Source organism: Falco peregrinus, chromosome Z (genome assembly GCF_023634155.1).
Source record: "Falco peregrinus isolate bFalPer1 chromosome Z, bFalPer1.pri, whole genome shotgun sequence".
Taxonomy (NCBI): domain Eukaryota; kingdom Metazoa; phylum Chordata; class Aves; order Falconiformes; family Falconidae; genus Falco; species Falco peregrinus.
In genome coordinates, this window is record NC_073739.1 from 35,023,092 (window position 1) to 35,031,958 (window position 8,867).

An 8,867-nucleotide genomic window follows, 5' to 3' on the forward strand; every position below is an offset into this window, starting at 1 on the left:
TTCAAGGAAACTCATGAATATAGGTGAGGTTTGGAGCTTCTTCAAAACAGGAGCTGTTAAACCCGTCATGAATGAGATGCACGTAGCAAAGCCAGGGGGAGAGAAGGATTCCATGCCTGCTTGCTTGAATAACTATCTCAAGAAAAAATGTGAAGAATAAGCAGGCAACCTACAAAGAATAAAAAGGAAAGAACTGATCTGAGATAAGCTTAGGGCCTTGGATATCAGGAAGCACAGAGATAAAGAAGTAATTCCCAGAAGTCAGACAGAGTTATGTCTTGAAAAGGACAACACAAGAAAACATTAAGGAAAAAAAATATCAGTGAAACAAACAACAAAAAAGGTGAACCAGTTACACAGCAGGGGTGGGCTAGATATTCGGGGGAAAAAAAGTTAAGCTTTAAAGCCAAGATATATATACTTCTGTTTGTTTGGGGTTTTTTTCGTCATAGATATTAGGCACAGGAATGGTCGGCAAATGGTCGGCAGCCACCAGTGATTTGTTAAGTGATTTCTAAGACCCACAGATCCCATCGCAGTCATACCAGAAGAGGGCTAGGTAGCACCTTTCTAGAATTTTGAAAGGAACTAGCACACAAAACTACAAAGCATTCAATAGCAAGGACTCTTAATTCTGATAAGATTGTGGTATACATGGTCCATGTAAATATGCATACAGATTAAGTACTTCCCAGCAAAGCTGTCTTTGTTAGAAAGGGAAGCATTAATACCTCTTATGGTTACAAGACACTGATCAGACATAATCTGAAATGATGATTAGGTTCTGATCATTCACGGTATGAAAAGATGTGTTAAAATTAGAATATCTGCACTTAAACGCCACTAGTATGGTCAATGGGAAGACAACCACTGCTAAAGGGTTTGTAACAGCAGTTCTCTTAAAAACAGTGAAGGAAAATAGAAGAAAAAATACATGAAGTGATAATAATTCAAATCAGTGCTACAATTAGAATAGTTTCTTCAATAAAACAGGAATACAGGTCTTCATTAGAAGTAGAACTTAAAATTGTTAAGTACATTTGGGATGAAACTAGATTTCTTTAGGAAAGATGTTGTAGGCTTTGTCTCCCAAGTCTTAAAAAATGTTTGAAATGGATAATCCTAGAGGTTCCCTCCCATCATAATCCCTAGCTGTTATAAAATAGAATAGCTTCTTTCACAGAAGATGCCCTGATATATTGACATCATGTGACTGATGCAGGAGGTTGAATGTCCACTTTGCTCTAGCTGAATTTCTGCTTCAAGTCTGACCAATTCTGATAAAAATAGTTCAAAATGTTGTATGTAGTGGATGTTCAGGAAACATGTAAGTGCATATTTACATACAGAAAATATTCCCAGAGAAAAACTTGTAATGTGCGTTATTTTTGAAGCCAAAGTTTTCCCACATGGTTGACTTTTTCTTCCAAAACAAGGGTGGGAGTTATTTTAAGTAAAGGCACTCCTACTATTTTGGTGTTTGGAAACAAAAATGTGGGCTATCACTATGCTAAACTGTGATCCAATTAAACTACAGTTTGTAGATGTAAATAATTTCTTTTAGTCCTAAAATTATGTCTCTCAATGGCCACACTTGATTGTCAATTAAAAATATTTTCAGTTATTCATTAACCTGAATCATTAAAGGCACCCAATGCCTTTCAGGTATTAAAAATACAAATGACAACAGAATGTCAGGTTTTTTAAAAAACAGGGGTTTTTCTTCTTAATGCTTCTATCCAAACTGCTGTCATGTTGTTTTTCTTCCACTGTAATAAGAGGAGTTGAGTCTATTGTAGACTGGTCCTGTCCTGCAGAAAGTTTTCTATTAAAGTTAATGAAAGAGATTGCAGTGTTGGGCCCATCTGTTGGCCCAAAGCCATAGATTTGAAAACATAAGTCACATAAATTACAACACATACTTGACATAAAAATATATACTGACCTTAAAGTGTTTTGCAAAAGGGTAAAGCTTTATTTTTGTTTCTTTTGGGTTTTTTGTTTGGGATTTTGTTCTTCTTGTTGTTGTTTTGTTTCATAGCTAAGACGCTACAGTAAAAATGACATAATTGCAAATGTGTGAATTTGTGCTTCTGTCCATTTAGGAGCATGGCCCTATCTTTTCAGTGTTAAGTGCCAGACACCAGTTTTATGAACCTAGTATATAGTACGGTACAGTCACCAGCTCACAGATCTAAGCACTTGCATTATACAGGTTCAGGATGCAGTTTGCTGGTCCTTCCACACGGTTATACTGGTAGCAAGGGATGTATCTGAGTGCCTGGCCATACCAAGTACAGCAGGAAGCATTCAGGTTTTGAGCATCATGAACAGTATCTCCTGCTTCTTTCATGGAAGAAGTGCTTGAACAATTCTTCTAAGATGGTCTGGTTTTATTCTAGATAAAACATGATTCAAATGATAAGAATTGGTTGGAAGGGACCAGAATAAACAACAACAAAAAATATAGTCATTCAACAATGTCAAAATATTTTGTTTTTTCCTTCTCCTTTTCTAATTACATCTCAAGTTCCACCTACACATCTGAACTCTTCTGTAAAAACAAGTTTCTTACTCTTTACACATATGCATATTTTCAATATTATTTTGGTATACCTTATTTCAGCAAAAGGGCAAATGCTCTCATCTGACTTCTTACCACCATTATTTTGGACCATTCCAAGCATAAACATTTTTTTAAATGTGGCAGAGCACACTGAGAAACAGGAAAAATACTGGAAGATGTTAAATTGTGAAGTTATGTTGAATGGAATACCTGTGAAGTTATCCAGATTTGGCTGGGATTGAGTTAATTTTCTTCTTAGTAGTTGGTACAATGCTGTGGGTTTGGATTTAGTGTAAGAACAACGTTGATAATGCATGGATGGTTTAGTTGTTCCTAAGTCATGCTTACTCTAAATCAGAGACTTTTCAGTTTCCCCAGCTCTGCCAGTGAGCAGGTGCACCAGCAGCCGGGAGGGAGCAGAGCCAAGACAGCTGACCTGAACTAGCCAGAGGGATGTTCCATACTGCAGAACATCATGCTCGTTATATGAACTGGGGGGACTTCTCTGTTGTTTTTCTCTGACTAAAACAGCATGCATCTTTTTTGAGATATTTCCATACCTTCACTCATTCTTGTGGCCTGGATTCGTTCTACTGGGCTGACCTCCTTCTTCAAGTGAGGTGCTCAAAGCTCAAGACTCAGCTCTAGCTGAGACTGTGCCCAAGCTGATCAGAGAGGAGGGAGTAATTAACTTACTTTACAGCCTAAAATCAGTATTATATATAGATTACAGGGTGCTTGTGTTTTTCAAAACCGTACTGATGTAAGTACTCACTATAGCTTATAGTATTCTATAATATTCCAGTCTTTTTCTACAAAAGTGCTACCTAAGCAGTAAAACTCTTGCATTTCTATTTATTGAGCTGCACACTTCTTTTTCTTACCTTTTCTTTTTTCCTTTTGCCATTTACTTGACTTACCAAACCACTTTGAATTCTAATCCTATCCTCCAGTGTAGTTGTGCTCCCTCCAGGTTGACGTTAGTCTGAAAATGGAATAAATTTTCTGCCCTCTGCTCTTTAAAAAAGCATATTGAAAGTAATGGGTCCAAGGCTGTGTGAAACTGACACATAGTACTTGCTTCCTCCTTGCCAATAAGCTATTGATAACTGCTGTAATAAATATGTTTTCCTTAACAAATTATATATTCACTGTGTAATTTAATCTTGACTGTGATTTCTTGATTGTGATTTCTTGCCTGCTTAGGAGAACATCAGTTGAGAATCTTTCAAAAGCATTACTAAAATCAGGCTTACAAAATCTGTGGGTTTTTGGTCTGTCCATCTGCCCTGTTATCTGCCCGTGTCCTTGCTTTTAACAAGCCTCTCTTGGTTGTTTTTGATGTTCTTGTTTTCACAGGGGAACTGGAATTATTTGTTTTTCAGCACTTTTTCAGGCAAGAAAATTAGATTAGTTGGCCTAACTTAATTTTTCCTCTTTAAATATGTGCGCTGATTTGGTATATGCCCATAATTTGGTAAACAACAAATACAAACTAGTAAGCAAAAAGAGAGAAAATCAATTTATTCCAATAACTGTATTTATTCTCAATAAAAAAGAAGTAAGTAAGTAGTAATGCTCTCTTCCATGTCTGTGCTTATCTGTAAAATTTCAATGCATATAAACCATATTACAACCACTGAAGAAGTAATTCTGAGTCACACTTCTAATTCACTTATAGTTGCTCTACAGTTAGGACCTCAGATATCATTCTTCAAAATAAAGTTCCTAACCTATACAACGCATAGATCAATCATCCTGCAGAGCAGCAGGCTTATCATATACAAAATCCAAAATTATTTAAGCAGTGGTTTCAAAGTAATGCTTTCACTGCAGATGATAAAAAGCCAGTATATGTTAACTGTGGCGTATTGAAAAGAAGAAATGAAATAATTTAGTAAGGCTTGTAAAATAAAAACAGGAAGATACTTCATACATAAGACAATTTGAAAAAAGCAAAAAATCCATCATGGTACTTACACAATATATCACACATATAATGAGAATTGTTCTATGCAATTAACTAAAAAATATTTCAGTGCTACAAAACTTCAGCTACAAAAAGCCTAGTTTTGAATGTCAGGTTCTTGAGAAAATGAGTCATAAATTTAAAATGGCAGCAACTTTACCTTTATGATTCATATGAAAATGTAAACAAAGCAGGATATCTTAGCACATCCTTCTAGGACTTATTTGACTATTTTGCCTGTAAAACCTCATATTACTTGGGGACTTTTTTATTTATCTTTTTTTTTTAGCATGGGAGGGGTAGGTTGGACCACTCTGTACTGATTTTTCTTTTATTTAAGTGAGAAAAAACAAACCTGAAATCTTCCGAATTTAGGCATCTCAGGTACCAGAAATTAAATCCTATTTGAAGCTCCAAAATCTGTCATTAGAGGGAAGAAGCTGAGGGAGGGAAACCCCCAGAAATTAAGCACTTTCTCTCTTCTTCTTTTTTTTTTTTTTTTTTTTTTGTAGATGCAGAAAAGGTTAACCAGCTTCTGTGTGCAAGAATTAGCAACAGAAATAAGATCTGTATATATCACTTAAATGAAATAGGAGGTTGAAGCCATCCCTTCACAAAGCTCAAACACCTCAGTGTCTATTTTAAAATGAGTCAGGTTAAATAAAATGTAAAACACAACAGAGATTCTTGGATATCCTATTTTGTCTATGAAAAAAAACCCAACATGTAGCTGCTGCAGTACTTCCCTAATTCCAGGAAGATGTCTATAGTTACAATTATTTTGATTTGTCTTCATTCATGAAACTCTGTCCTGAGGAGTCTGTAGGTGGAGCACATAAAGGGGCTCAGTTATTCAAAAGAAGTTTCATCTGTCATTAAACCTTGGACTGCATGGCTTTAATTATTTAAATACATTGATGATTTTATTTTGATGTAAAACAGTTCTTTTATAGGTTCCTTTAAGCATTATTCTCTGTCTCAGCTTCTCTTTAACACCTTTAAAAAGAGAGGATTGAAGTGTCCTAAATCTCAATGACTTGACGTGTTTGAATATACATATCTCTAGCTATTCATCTATCTAAGGCATACATAATATTTATTATGCAGTTATGTTAACAGTATCTCCACAATTACTCCATGCACTAAGGCCATTTTCTTAGTCTAAACCAGTGGCGATGTTCTAGTGCTGCTGCTGCAAGCACATGAGCGTTGCACCACAAGTCAGGAGTCTGAAAAGCTGGACATCGTACTTAACATGATCTGTTCTACATTTCAATGCTTCTGCATGCCCGCGTGAAGGTAAAGTTTTGAGTAAAGACAACAGGGATGAACTGGGAGGGTATTTAAGAGCTGCAGCCAAGTTTCAGTTCACCTGAATTCCACCATTCATGTAAATGGTGCGATTTTGTACTGACTGCTGCTCTGGCTATATCACTGCTTAAAGCCTATGTTCTCTCATTATTCAATATTACTTCATCTGTGGAATCACAAGAATAAAGCAAACCTGACAGCACTCCCAAGAATCTCTGATAAGCCCCAAACTAAGCAGAAGGGTTATCTAAATAAAAAAAATTCTTAACAAGAAATAAATAAACAGCATTTTCTGTTGTGTTTTGTTAGTGTTTTTCCTCTCTGATGGACATGAGATCATTGTTTTTATATACCAGAGCCAAACTATTTTTACCACATCCAAATAGCTTTATGGAATATGAGTACATGTAGACTTTGATTCTTTGCATGCTGTAAGACACATGCAAAAGTTAAGTTGCTGAATTATTATCATGGCATCTCCTTTATACAGACACATGCCTGTGAAGGGGAAAGCTGGTAAATTTTCACTTACCTGCAAATTGAAATAGATGGGTGCCAAATGTGCAGAAGCTTCAAATCAGCATAATCTTGATATATAAAACTCTGATAATTATTCAGGGGATTTTAAAAAGATCCATGCTCAGGACACATAAAGAAATAAATACATAATATATTCTATTAAAAATTTCTTTATATAGTATTATTTGGAATATTTATATATAGTATATATTATCATTATCTAATGCTTCAAAAATCTGTGATGGTACTACATATACTAAGAAAGTTCAAACTTTGCATTAACTTATTTCAGCAGCACTATGCCAGCATATTGTAGTTATGCATGTTATATACAGCATGCCCTTTGTATAGACTAATGGAAGGAAAAAGAATAGGTCATACACCAATGTAAATTCCATAAGAAAACTGGCAGTCAGCAGAAATGTTTACAATGTGACTTTCCAAAGAGAAGGATTTTTCTGAGTATACTGATGATCTCAAATCCAATTGCAGTGCCTTCAAATTTAAGCATGCAGTTTGGTGTACAGTCTGTTACACACAGCCTCTGAAACAGATATCTAACGATGCAAGGGCTTAAAAATACTATGAAACTGTCTACTTTTATTTTCTTAAAAATATAATTTTAGTCTTTTTAAATATTAGACCCTAAGGTACAATCAATCCTGATGTTTTTATTAGGTAAAACAAATCTGGACTGAAGATTATAGAACCTAGGTTCGCAGTCACATGAATCTCAGTGTATTAGGGAGAGAAGCCATGCTAATTCCATACAGATGTGCTGTTGCATTCCTATAAATTTTCAGACTGAAAAGGAAATGCTAGTTACACCCCTTTCCCCTTCAGCCTACGGTAGAACATTTCACAGATTGCATATGTGTTTTGCATTCAGAGAAAAATAGTCATAGATCTCTTTGACCAGATACTCTGTTTTTAACTTGCCATTGACATTTTTAAATCAAAATCCTGTGTTTGCTGATTCAAACATCATACCTATGATATATATATGTAGATATAGAGATATATATATAAACAATCTGGGAAACCTAGCCTTTGGGTCTCAGATTTTTTTCAACATGCACACACAAACCCAGCAATATTCCCTTAGATGTTCTCCTTTGCTTAGGAAGATAGCACATCTATCTTTTTCTGTATGTGCAAAAATACAAATATGGTTTTATATTTGTAAAATGTAAATATTTTTTAGAAGGACTTGGTATCAGCTTCCCAGTTAGAGCTAAGCAAACTGAACAAATGAAATATGATAATGCTTACCCCAGCCTAGAAAGTACTTTGCACAGATTAAGAGCAAGTATCGTACAATAAGACTTGTAACACTACCGTGATAGAGTTTTTCAGCTAAAACCAAGCCATGTTTTCCACTGATTTCCATTGGCACAGACCTTAAAAAGACTTTCAGTAGTGGAATATATATATGAATGTGACAGTAGAAAACATCCAATATCTGTCTTTCCAGCCTGAGATAATTCATCGACCCAGCCAGAGATGGGAAGGATTAGAATGATAGAAGAAGGCCAGAATATGCAGGTTTGGGTGAACCTGTTATTTACTTTTCAAGCTGAAAAGTCACCTTTGCACATCACAGTCAATTTTTAAAGAAGGCAGATTTCAATGTAGTTTCTTGGTTCAAAACATTCATCCTTCCATGCTGTCTACTGGATCTCACCAGTGATGGCTATGCTTCACCAGCTGGAAATATGATTCCTGTTTGTAAACACAGTGTAGTAAAACTCTTAAGTTACTGCTCAAGGGACTCGCAAAGGTCTGTTGCCAAAAAGAAGTGGGTTTTAACCAAAACAAAATTTGTACTTGAACCTGTGAGGATACTTCTGGCCACTTAGGATGTGGTCGGGGTCAGGATGGACACCTACTCACACAGCAGATTCTCTTTGTTGTTATAGTCTAATGCACTGCCTAATAAAATAGCTTTTTTATTACATTGTAGTTTGGTCATCTTTTCTGAAACAATGCTGTTGTGAAAGTGTTTTCTAGAATATTCTTTTTAGCCAGGTAATGCCAAGGGCAGAAGGAAAACAACCTCTATGTTATATTCTCAAAGTTCAACAATTTACTAAACATCTTTTTTTCTCCCTGATCTGTTGGCTGATACCTGTTTATCAAGTTACTTAAGTGTCATTCAAGATCACCTTAATTGTAGAATAATTCTGCTACTACTTACAATTGTTACTGGTTTTTATATTATTACAGTGACATCTAGGGGCTTTATTAATGGATCAGGACTGTGTTCTGCAAGCGCAGGACAAACCCATGAATTAAAGTTTCTTGACAGCAAAAGATTACAATCGTTATAAAAGAGGCAGGAATTATCGTGGAGAGAATGCACAGAAGAAATATTGGTAAGCTTGACAGGTGGATGCTTTATGCATGTGGCATAGCTATTTACTGAAAAACATAGAGAGATATGAATGAGGGAGGAAAAAAGGATATTGTACACATGTCTTCAGGATTTATTTTTCCAAAGAG